Source organism: Camellia sinensis, chromosome 3, assembly GCF_055761805.1.
Source record: "Camellia sinensis isolate YWXY chromosome 3, ASM5576180v1, whole genome shotgun sequence".
NCBI lineage: Eukaryota > Viridiplantae > Streptophyta > Magnoliopsida > Ericales > Theaceae > Camellia > Camellia sinensis.
This window is the reverse complement of record NC_138963.1, coordinates 109,437,110-109,453,070: the sequence shown is the minus strand read 5'-3', so window position 1 is coordinate 109,453,070 and position 15,961 is coordinate 109,437,110. Positions and strand designations below refer to the sequence as shown.

Here is a 15,961-nt window from a genome sequence, read left to right as displayed (position 1 = left end):
ACGAGGGTGAGAGATTGAGCCGTAAGAAGAAAAAAAAGAGAGAAAACCGAGAGAGACAAAGAGAGAGTTCCTAGAGAGACAAAGTTCAAAACTAGTCAAATTTTCAAAAAGAAGAAGTTAAGAAGGTAATCATCTTTAGTTTCTAAAATTAAAGCTTAATGTATGGAATTTATGTTCAATTTGTATAAGGTTCGTTTAGGAAGTGTGTTAGTTTTTTGATTTTTTAATTTTTAAACTTTTTAGTTATTTTAGTCTGGAACTAAAAGGATTAAGGGTCACTATTATGCCTTTAGCACAGCAGTGACTGTTGTATCTCAATTTGAGGTATATTATGGGTTTATTTTTATGATTCGAACCCTTCATTTTGTAGGTTTGTTGAGTATTTTCATGAGCTCATTTGGGAAGGGATTTTTGATTTTTTTGACTTTTTGTGAGAGAAAGAATGTAATGATTATGAGTTAAATGTGATGTTTTGTCTTATTGACCTAAAAAGTCTATTTTGTCTTTTTATGACTAAAATAGCTTCAAACCCAACCCAACCTTTTTTCCCAAACGAAGCCATAGAATCATTATATTACATTTGAAATTAAAGATGAATTTGGAATCAATATCTTGTAATTGGAAGGAATTAAGAAGAAAATGAACGAAATTGAGCTAGGATCATGGTTTTGGAAATTGATTTAGAAATTAATTATTTTCAGTTTTGTTTTGTAGTATCTTCTTGTAATACTTCAGATTAAGAAGGATTTGAGATTTTATTCTTGGATTAGAAAGAAATTAGGTTTTCAATATGAAATGGGTTACATGCATGTTCATGGTTATGGAAATAAATTTAGAAATTAATTATTTTGGGTTTGATTTTGAATATCTTGCATGAATTTGAGTCTCATTTTTACATGCATGTAATTTGGAGAAATTAGTGAATTAATTCATGAACATGGTTAAGGTTAAATAAATATGAAAATAATTGTAAGAATTCTTCAAATTGAGCTTGGGTTTGGAAACCTTGATATATATGAGATGTATATTTGCATGCATCATGAGTTTTGAAAGGATTTGAGCAATGCAAGTTTATTATACATTTAATTTTGAAGAAAAGTTTTGAAAACCATGAGTTCATGAAAATATGAGTTTTGATTTTGATAATTAATCCATGCATGCAATGTAATTTAACAGTTTTGTTTTATTCAATTTAAATTGATGATTTGATTTTGGAACAAGGAAAGTTAGTTAGCCTTGATTTTAATTGCATGCATGCAAATATTTTTCTAAAAGCTTTATAATTTTAATTTCATGTTTTATAAGAAAAAGAAAGAAAGGTTTTGATATCATACTATTCATGAAATTTTGGTTTTAATCTTGGCAAATCAAAGAAGGTTTTGTTTTATTTTTTAAAATTAGCCATGGGTTCTTGTTTGTTAATGAAATCAAATATTTAAATTGAGTCAAGCATAAACCTAAGTTTTGAAATTAAGTTTGGGAGCTAAATCTTCTGTTTTGAAAACTCAGAAAATTTACAGACCGCTCGAGTGACTAATTGGTGGCTCAAGCAAACATTTCGAGCTCTTAGTATTTTTGTAGGTTGTACAGTCCGCTCGAACGAGCAAGTAGTGGCTCGAGTGGTCAAGCTATTTCAGCATATTTTGAAAAATTAGATCTTTGTCATATTTTCATCCCCATATCTTCCCAAGCATTCTAGACATGATTTATGGCTTAATGAAGACTACTAAGCTAACAATCAACACAAATTAGTTAGTTAAGAATAAGTTATTGATTTAATAGTAGTTGATTAAAAAGCCAAGTAAGAAGTCGGTCTATTTAGACAAGAAGAATTTAGTAATGAAAGAATATGGAAAATGAGAACCCGATTCATTTGAATAAAGAAATAATAAGTATAGTATAACTTCAAATTATTTAGACAGAAAAAGACAAGAGAAGTCAAGTTTGATCAAATAAGTGATATTGTGTTCCAATGTGTATATGTTACATGTTTGTGTAGGTCACACGCTACCGTCTGTCTGATTTGTCTGTTCTACTTCTGGAGCTATCTGTGAATAACAACTCTGTAAAAGTATGTTTGACTATAAGTATTTTCTTAATGAAATGATATGATAAGTTCTGTTTTCTAAAATGATATTTTCTGTATGAATGAATGATTGTCGTATTTCTGAAATGTATTATGGCATCCTTAGTATCATATAATATGTGATATGTTACTTGGTACCAGGAGTTCAAGTGGATTCCATTCATGGAACTGATTATGCATAATCAACTATATGATTTGCCCAATCTGATATGTTAGAGCTAATGGATATACCACGTATGACTATTTACAAATCTGAATACATATATATATATATATATATATATATGAATCTGTTTCTGATTTGAATTATGATTTCTAAATATGTTATGGACATCATTTATCAAAACTTTTATTCTGTTCTTATTCACTAGGTTCCAGCTCACTGTATTATTTATATCTATAGGTGATCAAACGCGTGACCAGACCTAGAGCTTTTGCCTGGACTCTGTTTTTGTTAGCCAACCTATGTGCCTCCCGTGGAGGTTTCAAATATGTCAAGTGGTCATGGCTATGTGATTAAAGTTTAAGTTTTTGTTTTCTTGTTTTGTTTATTTTGTAAACAGAGCTAAGTTTCCTTCTTGTCTTATCTGTAGAAATGTAATGACGTAAGGGTAATGTATGATATATATATAATTAAAGTTTAAAATTTTTCTGTCTCATATATGTCTACACAGCTCAATAGATATTGTATATTTGTTATTTGTTTCTGCTAGCTCCTAATAATTTGATTTCTGTTTAAGAGGCTTTTAGTAATTTATGAATTACTGATCGATTACGATGCTAAACTTATAAGGACGGGTTTGGATCGTGAAGTCGTTGATTACAAAAGATAAATAGACAGATAGATACATGTATACAATAGATGGGTTGAATAGAGTCATTGATTAGAGACATAGTACTCATACAACGGCTCTCTTTGTTTTTCTATAAGATGGAAAACATGTGTACAGTGTTCAACGACTGTATGCAACAGATTTATTTTCAATTTTCCAACGGTAACATTTCATAAACTATAAATAGATTCACCATTTCACTCACTCTCTCAACATTTTTTCAGTTCATTTGCAGTCTTTTTCACACAAGAAATATGGAAGACCTACCAGCAAAAACAAACAGAGAAAATATCCACCAACAGTGAAAATGTGACAATTTATAGAGTTTGAATTCACATCACTCAAAACTTAATTATTAGCAACAAACAATCGCATTCTCACTTTTGGAGGAGAATTTTTGAAAGTTATTGCTCCACAACAAACTATCAGTCAATATCACAAATGGCATGTGAATGGTAGGTTAATTAAAAGAATGAAAAAAAAAATTTCAAATTTTTTTTTATTTGTTTAGTTGTGTAGAACATAAATATATAATTTTTTTCAAAAAATATTTTAAAAACATCACAAAAGATGAAACAATTAACAAAAAAATCACTCAAAACATTAAACCCAAACACCACCTAAAAAAAGAGAAAATATCATTTTCCCCCTCCCAAACTATACCTCTCTAATCAATTTTATATCCTATCTTTTGATATTGTCAATTTACCCCCTCACTATTTAAATCGTGATCAATTTGTCCTCTACCATCACATTTAAACGAAAAAAGTTACATAAAAATATATTTTCACCCTAAATTTTAATATAGATCCAAATTTACTTCTTATCCTCTCTCACCTAAACCACCTTTATCTCCTGTATCAACTAAACAACCATCACAATCACGACCACAACCACCATTGCTACATCAATGTATCGCACCCACCACCACCAATCATCCTAAAAACTAAGAAAGTTCATTGAAAAGAAGATATACTTCGATTCACAAACAATCATAAATAAACTCACTAATTTAGATTTAATAATTCCAAAAAACTAATTCAATTCAATTAATTTTCAAATCTATTTAATTAATATATATATATATATTCGTGAACAAATTTTTTTTTCTACATATATAGATAGCAAATTTTCATTTTGGTTTATAACAAAGAACAAAAACCCAATTATTTGGCTTGGTAGAGCCATTTTCTAAAAGTGACACCTCCTGATATTGAAATTGCTTTGTAAAATTTGAGTAATGGCTTAAGCCATACAACGTGTGGATTTCGTGGAGGTGCATCAGTGAAAAGTTGCAGATTATGCTTTAACAAAGCTATTTTTTGAATCTAGGTTTGAAGGTTTTTGGATCCTGAACACTTCATGTTGGTTGTGATGAAATTTGGTGATGGTTTGTGGGTAAGAGGATGATGAATCTAGAGTGTGTGGTGGCGGTGGCGGTGGCGGTGGCAGTGGTAGTGGTGATAATGGCAGTAATAACTGATGGTGGGTGTGGTGGTGATGGTTTTTTGGTTGATAGAGGAGAGAGGATAGTTTGGGTGAGAGATGAGAATAAAAATAGTGAATTTGAATCTATAATTCGAAATTATGGGTCAAATTGTAATTTTTTCTTAACTTTTTCTGGTTAAATGTGACAACAGTGGGTAAATTGATCATGATTTAAATAGATGAGAGGATAAATTGGCAATATCAAAAGTTCGAGTGTGAAATTGATTAGAGGTGTATAATTTAAAAAGGAAACTGAAATTTTCTTTAAGAAAAAGAAAAAGTTGATTGGCATTGTGCTAAATAATATGTCATCATCGTGACATCATTGCTATAATTTGACATTTTACTACTGTAACATATCAAACTATAATTTCGATAATGCTAAAATAATTATCAACCTTAAAGATGTTCTTAGACCTGAAAATAGTGTGGCTTGGGATATTACTCTTACTCACGTGCTAATATCTCCATAAATTTATAATCATTTATCTCACTTTTTACTAATTTATAATGATAAAAAAATTGAAAAAAAAATATGACACAATTGGCTGACATGTATGGTGACTTAGAACAATTGCCCACTATCTTTTTTTTATACAAAAATGCCATGTACTTAAAAAAATAATACAGCAAGTACTCAAAATTTGAATATGGTGTATATTTAATTATAGTGACATGTAAATTGCACCAATGATACATTTGATCCACACATTTTAAATTTTAAATATTTTTTCTAAATTAAAAGTTTAAGAATTATATTATTGAATTTAAAAAAAAGTTAAATGACTTAAATAGAAAAATTAAAAGTTTATGGATTAAATTGAAAATTAGACCGAATTTTGGAGGAATTAAATGAGAGATTAACCTTATATTTATATATTTTTAGAATAATGTTTGGTGGCCCAAAAATATGTGGCTCGAATAGCTCCAAAATGGCAAAACGAAGTCGTTTTACACCTAAAATGACGTCGTTTTATGTGTTTCGAATCATTCGAGCCACATATTTTTGGGCCACTAACCAGTGCTGATATTTTTATAGGTGTCGACCTTTTGAGTTTTCTTGAAAGTGAGCAGACCATTTGGCCTATTAGGGTATAACAAGTCCCCTAAGCATAATCTTTCCTTCTATTCAATAAGGGTAATATTTAGGTGTGCAACCCCCTTAAGGTTGCACACCATATGTAAGGTGTAAATATATAAAAATGTCGTAAATGTAAGACATAAAAGGGTGTAAATGTAAGATTGTAAATGCCTTACATACCATATACAAGGGACGCTTAAGAAAAGTCCATTCAATAATTGCAATAACTATCCAAAAAAAATTTTCTTTTATCTTTTATTATCTTTTCTGCACACTAGTGAAGGTTTTAGTGGGGCCACAACATAAATATAGAAGTAAAGTGCTGCCTTGAGATTTTGTTCTGTGAAAAAGTTGAAGGGTGATTTAAGGATGTATTGAGAAGGTGGTTAAAAATTATTTTTTAACTTTTGGATAAATTACATAAATAGTTCTTATAGTTTGAGGTTTATATTATTTTGGTTTCTAATTTTTTAATTGTGACATATTTAACCTTAAATTTTGAATCTTGTTCTAAATAAGGATAATTGAATATTTAATTAGATTTTTCAAGGGTAAAATTGTTAATTTGATAAAATATAAACTAATTTGACAAAAACAAATGTCAAACAAATATTTTTTAATTTTAAAAAATTATTTCTATCTATTAAAAATAAAATTATGTAAAATTGATAAATCTTTTAGACATTTATTTTTTTTTTTACCAAATTAATTTTTATTATGTATTTAAATGATGATCATGTAAAATTAATTTAAAAAAATTAGTCATGTAATTTTTATTAATTTTACATAATTTTATCATTGGTGGATAAAAATAATTTTAAAAAAATTAAAAATATTTTTTTGACATTTATTTTTGTCAAATTAGTTTATATTTTATCAAATTGACAATTTTACCCTTGAAAAATCTAATGATATTTTCAATTGTCCTTATTTGGAACAAAATTCAAAATTCATGGTCAAATGTGTCACGATTGAAAAGTCGGGGACCAAAGTGACACAAGTCCCAAACTATAGGGACTATTAGTGTAATTAACCCTTAATTTTGTTTGACTTTTTTGTGAGAGTGAAAGTGGGTTAAAAGTTGAGAAGTGACTTTTAGCCCACTTTCCAAAATAAGCCATAATAATATATATAACATATATTACGGTAAAAATTGATATAAATTATGAAATTTTATAATGTTTGATTATGGGTGTCATTTAGTAGTGGATGTGACTAGCATATTATCAAATGTTTGGTTATATTTTAAAGTGATTAATTGTATGGTATAATTTATACTGACTTGGTTTATAATCAAAGTGACATTTAATTATGTCCTCAAAATAGTATTCGTTATAAACTAGTGATTATAATCAACAGAGAAATTAATATTTTAAAGTCAATGACGGAAAATTAAAGTCAAAGACGGAAAGTTATGATATATATATATATATATAAAATATAATTTTTTGAGATTTTTGAGAGTGCGAATAATAATATTTAAAATTCAAATTCTTTATTGTTTTAGGATAATTTCTTAATCACAGACTTAGCAAAGGTCATTTTTTTTTTTTTTTAAGCTCAATAAGTTAATCCTGATTCCTGGCTTTTGGCTTTCTCTATCACATGTCGGATGATTAACTCAAATTGTTGATAATGACGATTATGATGACGTTTATCAAGTCCCACGACCAACACCCAATTTTTTATTTTTATTTTTAGAATCTCTCTCTGTCACTCTTTGTCTCTCACACATATATTAGGTCCAATTTGCCACTTAAAAAAGTTAGGATAATGTTCTGCTACACACTTTCAAAAGTAACGGTATTTATAAGTTTGATTATCAAATGTTATAATTTAATTGTATAGGATCCATAAATTTTTTTTGTTTAAAAAAAAAAGAGTTATAATTAAATGTTACATGATTGTTGGCATCATATTTGATTTTTCTATCGAGTGTGACCTATTAATTATGGCCAAATTTGATTATGGTATGTCGATTGGAACCATAAACTATTTTTTAAAAAATAACGTTGGTCACATTTGTTATTGTTATTATTATTTATGTCTACAAATATATTGACGTGGCATGATGATATGTTAAATAAAAGGTCCGAAAGTTAGCTATTGCAACCATTTGAAAATTAACTGATGAGATCAATGAGCCAAGACCAAATCAAACACCAAATCTGCAAAGTGATTCCCATGAACATAAGATATGTATGTTGTTGTGGAAATCATGGCATGTTGAGGAAATTATGGGATTTGATTACGTCTTTTTCTCTTATATGGATGAGCCTATAAATAGGCCATGAGAGATACATCGTGATATTAGCTTCCAGTTAGGAGTAGATAAACTAGCAAATTTAAGAAAAGATCAATGATAGTTTTTTTTCCAACCCCAATTTCTTTTCTTCTGTCGATTGTTGTATTTTTCAATTTTTTGTTCTTGTTTAAGTTCATGCAACTTGTAGCAAGTGACAATTTATTTGAATGATACATATTTTGTTCTATTCTGTTTCTTCTTTATTTAATCATCTCCAAGGAAGTCTTTAATCTGTTTAAGGCATATAATTCAACCACAAATCTAATCTTTTTGTGTTTTGTGTGAAAATAATTTAAGTCTGTCGATTGATCACAGTCTGTAATGCCCCAACTTTCGGACCATTAATAAATCAACTCAGCCTTAAATTTAAATCTCTAACTAATTAATAACCTCAAAAAAATAAAAATTTATCTCCAAAATAATTACACAAATGTATCCAAAATATATCTTATACAAATCTCCAAAATAATAATAATAATAATAATAACAAAAAACAACATATAGTGGTGACCTTAAAGTATCTAACTCTAATAATCTCTTTATAACTTTAAATCTAATCTCCACTAAATTGCTCCGCACCTGAAAAATAAATTAATTCGGAAAGTATACAATACAACAGGAATAACAAAGCTCGGACAAAGAATAAATTCACAGGGATCCAATAATTACACAAATGATTCAATTCGAGATACCAAGCAATTTACCAAATTATACAAACAAGTTAACTCAACATATGATAATTTATCTAGGACCAAATACCTGGTCCTACTCAGTACATGACCAGTGACCAGTCTCACCGCTCACCCAAGCACAATCGCTTATTCGGGCTATTGGTACAAAGCATATTGGCAAAGTCTACTCAATCCATGTACGGAGCATTTCTACGTCATTTAGCCAGATAAAGAAACATTTCCAACACAGAATAACTACACAGAGTTCATCAAATGGCTAGAGTAATCAAACGAATCAACAACGAATAATTCTACAAAATTTATCAAATTATCAAAATCATCAAGAGGAGTACAAATTGAAGGTGATTAACATAACACTGTTTGCAAAGAGATTTAAAGGAAGCATATTGTATACCACCCGAATTATCTCAAATCAATCTTATATGTCGCCAACACTCTAATCTCGATATTTCTCCATGGATCTTCAAAAATAACTATAATTTTATTTTGATAAAATCTACAGCTCTCATTTGCTATATCACCAAGGCGAAACAGAATTTCCAAATTGAGAACCACTTAAAGATTGAAATTAAAAGGACCATTTCAAATTTTTGCCGAGCCTAACCTTCCTATGGTTCGTAGAGAATTTTATCTAATTTTTAGAACATTTTTCAAAATGGAATAGCTTTCCTAAAGTTTTTTTTTTTATTTAAGAAACACTCCAGAACTGTTCAAATTCATCGATCGTTATGAAAATTGGATTTGCTCACAAACCGCCCACTATTTTCTAATGAAACCAATTTTCCTTGAAATCTAACCCTTTATGGAAGGTTTTGAGATAAAAATGATCTCAAGGAAATTTTTCTACATTTTTCTAGAATTTTCAAAAGTTGACTGTAAAATAGTTTTTCATGCATAATACATAAGAAGATTGGTGAGAAAAGTGGGCAACTAAGGGAAATTTTTCACTTTTCTTGTGATGAAAACATATTAAATAATGTACTAATTACTCAGATTTTTAGAGTGATGGTGTGCCTTTAGAAATTATGCGCGATAGGTATAGAAAGAGATAATTTTGCACCGATTAAGAGAAAAACACAAGTAAGGGTGGAATAAGGCTCAACTCTTTTAATTTTTAACACAAGAACACCATTACAACACCTCTGAAAATACCATTTTAAACTTCTAACAACATGTATTTAAAAAAGAAAAATGAAAGAGAGAGTTGTGTATAAGTGTTGGTGTGTATAAGTGTTGTTCTTGTGTGCAAAATGCGAAGGGTGAGGTTCCTTTTATAGGAAAATTGGTGCAAAAGGTCCATTTTGTCTATTGGTTGGAATGGATTGGATATTTTGGATTTACTTGGAACCTAATAGAATAGTGAATGATTAGAGGCCTTAATTATGCAATTAATCATGATCTAGTTGGGCACTAGTTAGGATGGAACTTGAGGTGGAGACAAGGTTCCATGTTTTAAGGTGTACTAGCAAACTTTTTCCTTAATTTCATGGATATGGTTTGAAAAAGTTATTTCAATTTCTTTTCCCAAGGGTGACTGGCCATGTGCAAGGAATGTTGGGAGATTTTTGTTGATTTTATAAATATATATTTATGAAGATATTTTGTGTACAAAATTATTTATTTAAGAAAAGTACAAGTATATATATATATATATATATGTATATGTGTGTAATGGTACTAGTTTGGGGTCAAAATGTGATTCAAGAAAAATGTGAGGGCTTGGGCTCAATTAAAATATCCATTTCAAGTGTAGAGTTCATAAATTTTTGTTAGGAAAAATAATTCAGTTTGTATTATCTTGCTTTGAATTTAAAGGTGAATAATCGAACGAAAACTGTGAAAATCGAAAGTTAAGGTTTAGAGAGATTAATCTAAAATTTGGGAGTTAAATAATTAATATTAGAGTGTTAGAAATGATTTCTAAGCTTCCAGGGCCGATTAGGGTTTGTATGGGTTCGTCCGTGATGTGTTTTCGATTCTAGGGTTTAATTTGCGAATAGTCAACAAACTAAGGGCTTTATTATAATAACTCAAAATTTAGGGACCTAATAGGATTTATTAAAGTTAGGAGTCTCACACTATCAATTAGGCTTAAACCAAACTTTTGTTAACATAAATTGGCACGCCCGGTGGGACATTTTTAATTTGGAGTAATGACGATGAAGAAACAGACTTATCCATATAGAATCATGCCTTCAATAGGTATGTTTACATCTTGTGTACCTATGGATACAACCCGCCAATGGAGTGGCAGTATTTCAATAGATACAAAGTATCAGTGGAATGCATCATATTCCATATCTAAAAATTGTCAATGCTATGGCGATGGTGTTATCGTTGATTGCCAACATAATGGCATGACAAAAGATATTTAAAAAAAAAAAAAATGATTTGGTGTTGTAAGGATGAAATTTATTGGTGTGGGAGTGAAATTTTAGCCTTGCAAAAGAAATTAATTCTCTTTATCAGCAAATATTTCAAATAATTTCATCATCTCCATATTATTTGATGCAAAGAGATTTAAATTATTGAGATGAAAAAATTCATTAACTTGAAGAGCAAATTTACCTAATTGATTTCGAGATTTGAGATTGGAAAGAAAAATTAGAAGATATAATGGCCAATAAAAAATTAAGGTATGAAAATAATGTGGCTCATAAGATTAATACGCCTATTTTTAGAGAATCAATTATTTATGAAAAGACAAGGTATCTGGCTTGATAAACATATTTCTAAAGTGTCAATCATTTATGAAGAGCCAAAGTATGTGGCTCGGGGGATTAAAACACCAAGTCATGAAGATAACATTATTTTGGAGCATCTTCATAAGTCATTAATGGCTAAAATTAAAAAACAACTCATTCTCTCAAAACATGTTAAAAATTCATTGCCAAATGATGGTAAAAATATACTTGGGGGCATGATGTTTTGCCAAATGTGACAAAAAGTGACAAGCCATTAATGCTAAAAAAGAAGAACAACCCTTTCTCTCATAAAATGTTAAAAAATTATTACAAAATGATGGTGAAAATTCACTTGGGGATATAATTTTAAGCTAAAAATGACTGAAAATTATGAACACGTTGAATGTGGATTTTTTTACATTGTTTAAAGTGTCAAAATTTATGAATTTTTTATGACATTTAGTTATGTGAGTTTTGGAATCCAACATCCACTTTGGATTTGTGGATCACAACAAAAATTAATTTTTATGACATGGTTTGAAAAACAACAATAGTTGAAGAATGTTATATACAGTGAATTCTTTTTAATTAGCCAAAATGTGGCTAATAGAGAATTGTTTTATTTAAAAAATAAGGGACGTGGCTTTGTGCTATGTCACTCGAAAGAGCCAAAGATAGGGTGTTCACCAATCGACAGTGATAAATTAAAATTACTATGGGTATAACATAACACTTCAAGAATTCGAATTGTTTGCACCATACAATGTTTTTTATCGACTGTGGTAAACCACCTTATAAATCATTTAATTAGATTCCATTCTTCAATCCATTCAAATGAGAGGAGCATTGTTGGCACCACATTTTATTTTTTTGTCGATTGTGGCCTATTAATTATGGTCAAGTTCGATCATGGTCTGTTGATTGAAACCATAGGCTATTTTTAAAAAATAATCTTGGCCACATTTGTTGTTGTTGTTGTTGTTGTTGTTGTTGTTATTATTATTGTTATTATTATTGACAAGCATGCTAACCTAGCATGATAGATGTGTTACGGACGTGGCATGATGTGGCATAATGATATGTTAAATGCAGAGCCAAAAAGTTAGCCATTGCAGCCATTTGAAAGTTAGTTGTTGAGATCAAGAAGCCAAGACTAAGTCAAGCACTAAATCTGCAAAGTGATTCCTATGAACATAAGATATGGATTATAACAACCCTCATTCTTGTCTTAGTCACTAGCGGTAACCCGTGCGATGCACGAAAAAATAGACTATATATATTTTGTGTGATAAATAAATCATCTTAATCTTAAATTATTTCTTAATAGCAACAAGCCATAGTATTAAGCCCTGTAGGTAGATGTTAACAACAATTAACCCATAAAATTTTACAATAAAATTTGATATGTATAAGAAATTATTAATTATAAAAATTGTTGAGAATAATAGTATCACAATCACTTGATAACATAAATAACTTGTATCAAACTAAACAAAACATTAAAAGAGAGAAATTCTATAAGCTCAGAAAAGTTATCATAAATTTACTTGGACTTTTAAATCAGTGGGATATATTATTATTGTGGGATCAAATTATGAATAAATATCAACTTTTAATTATAATTTATAAGTAGTTTTTTAAAAAATTTAATCTAAGTTTGTTGCCTTGCTTATAAAAAGAACTTCTCAAACAAATCATTAATTGATTATATTAGCAACTCTCTATCTTTGATTTCCTTTATCAATGACACACTCATATCATATCAAAGTATAAATCATTCTCCATAGTTTGAATAATACTTGCATAGTTCCTACGTCATTTTAAAAAAATTAATCAAGATAAGAATGTCATAGTATTAGAAAAATTATATAAGAGAATAGTTTTAATCCATTTTATTTATAAAAAAATGATAAAAAATTATTTGAATTGTACTTGAAAAAATATAACAAATGATAGCTTTAATCATTATATATCCAAAAAAAAATTATATCGGTTACTCAAAGAAAAAATGGTCAAATACAAATAGAGTCATGAACATTGAATTAAATCATATGGGCTCTAAATTGATAGTATAATCTAGCAAATCAACTAATAATAATATAGAGATATTGACAAATATGTAGTACTTCCTATCATCTTTGTATTATTCATTAATTTCATATATTATATGAAAGTTTTATTCGTCTCGATCCTTCAATAAAATAAGGATCAAGAAAACAAATTTAATAAGAAATTGATTCTAAACTTAATTATTGAAAAAACAAAAATTTCAAAGAAAGAATTTAGAGATGGGATTGAAGAAATACTATAACGAATGACAGCCTTAAAAAAAAATAAATAAAAAAAAAAAAAACAATGATCTAATGCAAATTATTTTTAATAACTAATAGAAAGAATCTCAAATTATTACCTTTTATAATATAGTGAAGAAAATTAATTTTGTGAGATTTTTGTGCTACCTTCTCCCATGTAGCCTTTATTATTTCATTATTAATACTATTCTCATTCAGAGCGATAATTTTTTTTTTTTATAATCTTTATCATTTGGTAGATAATAACGAATAATAAAAATTATCAAGAGAAGGTTAAGAATTTAATAGGAGATAAGAAGTTATAGATAAGAGCATTTTATAAGATAAAAAATTTAAAATAAAAAAAGATAATATGTGATAGGAGAAAAAAAAATGAGTAAATCAAAATAAAGATTTAGATATATATATTTTTGATAGATATATAGATTAACAAATCATATCTTTATCTAAATTTTATTATTTTAATTTTTTGAAAATCAATTATTTAATCTTTATCTTTATCTTTATCTGGAGGCCACGAAATTAATCTTTATAAATTATTTATCAATTTTTATATGTTTATTTATCTATAAGTCATGAAATTATTATTTTTCAATAATTTTTAAAATTTTTATCTTTACCTATAGGTCATGAAATAAATTTTTGTAAATTATTTATGAATTTTATATGTTTATCTATAATGAAATTAATTAAAGTACGAAATGAGGGGGGAAAAAAGAGAGTAATTTTGTTTTTTTTTTATAAAAAAAATCAATTATTTAATCTTTATCTTTATTTGTAGGCCATGAAATTAATTTTTATAAGTTATTTATCAACTTTTATTTGTTTATTTATGGGAAGAAATTTTAAATTATCTTTAAGTTATGAAATTAATTGTTTATTTTTTATCTTTATCTGTAGATTATAAAATTAATTTTCAGTTTTTATATGTTTATCTATATGGAGAAATTTTGAAATTCAAATCTTTATCCATAAGTAATGAAATTACTTTTAATTTTAATTAATCAAACAAATAAAAAATGAAGAAAAATAGAAAACATGAAAGGCAATCAAAGAAGGTTGCCACGTAGGAAAGAGAGTGTTTTAAAATTATAAGAATTTAAGAATAAATATTTGGAAGCTTTTGACAAAACAACTACATTTGATTATATATATAATATAGATGCTCATATGAATTTACATGATTTTACCTTATTAAGCTTGCATTTACAGACTTTGATTCATTTTGCCTAAGTAAAGGTTCCTGTCTGGTTTTGTACTATTATGTTTTGCCTAAATGTTATATGCATGTTTTGTTCCTTGCTTGTGTGTTGAACCTAGGCCATCCGTCTTTGCTGTCTCACGCCTAGGACACACCTTTGAACCTCTTAGACCTAGGTTGTTAAGCGTCAACACCTAAGATCACCTTGGAACCACCTTGGTTAACCTCCACCTTCACCTTGGTATCTTGGCCGACATGTGCATCATCTAGGCCAAGGTGTGCATCACCTAGGCCGAGATGTGTATCATCAAGGCCAAGATGTTTATCATCTAGGTATTCGAGATTTTTTATCCTTGAACCTTTCAGCCTTTGTGTACCTTAGCTAGCACCTAGCAATCTTGATCCTTGACTTGTACAACGTAGGCTGAGGTGTGGTACATCTAGGCCAAGTGTTATCCTTCCTAGCCGAGATCAGGGAAACCTTACGTGTCCAAAGCTTTGCTTTGATCCAGGATCCTTGCCTTGCCAGAATACCCATGCCACCTTACTTGTTATACACACTTTGACCTACTCATGTCTTTTTATTCTAGCACCTTTTGAGGAGATTTGACTAGATGTGTCCCAGTAGTGGTTTAAGTCAGTTAGCAGTTAAGAAACCCATACCAATTGCCATATCTTTGCCATGTAGAGAGAGAAGCTCTAGGAAAAGGAAGAAGAAGTTCTTAGAGTGAGAACTAGATTTCCAAGCTTGATTTTCATACCTTGAGCCTTTGGATTTGTGTTTTGAGGTTAGATTCTTAATCTACTCTTGTTGTTCATTATGTTAATCTGATCACATTGTATGATCTAACACGATTTATGAGCCATACATTAATTTAAGGTTTTGTTTTAGAAAAAGAAAGTGATGTTCTTGTGGTCTTGAAGAAAAATCATGTTTCGATCCAAAAGTTTGTATCAAGTTCCATGTTTTGTGTTTGTTTTCTTGAAATCTTCAAGTATGGGTACCTAGGTTCATGTTATTGAACTCATATCATGAAATCTCAGATTTTGAATAAGAAGTTATGATTTTTGCATTCATGTTCTTCAAGAGGAAACCCAGATTTTCGGACTTCACCATTTCCCTATGTGTGGTCACCGAGACCACTCTTGTCCAGACCTCACACCTAGGCCAGGCATTGCATCTCACCTTGGCCTACCTTGCATGATCACTTGCACGTTAGTTTATCTTGCCTGCACACTTAGGCCGACCATAATACACCTTGCTGGCACCTTGAAACAT

The 15,961-nt window shown here is 29.0% G+C and overlaps 1 long non-coding RNA gene across 1 annotated transcript; it reads left to right on the top strand.

The window, feature by feature from the left end:
- Positions 1 to 2,778, top strand: LOC114316384 (uncharacterized). The gene is made up of 2 exons (XR_003648185.2): positions 1 to 125; positions 2,490 to 2,778. It is a non-coding gene; the product is annotated as an uncharacterized LOC114316384 (long non-coding RNA).
- The last annotated feature ends 13,183 nt before the right edge of the window (positions 2,779 to 15,961 follow it).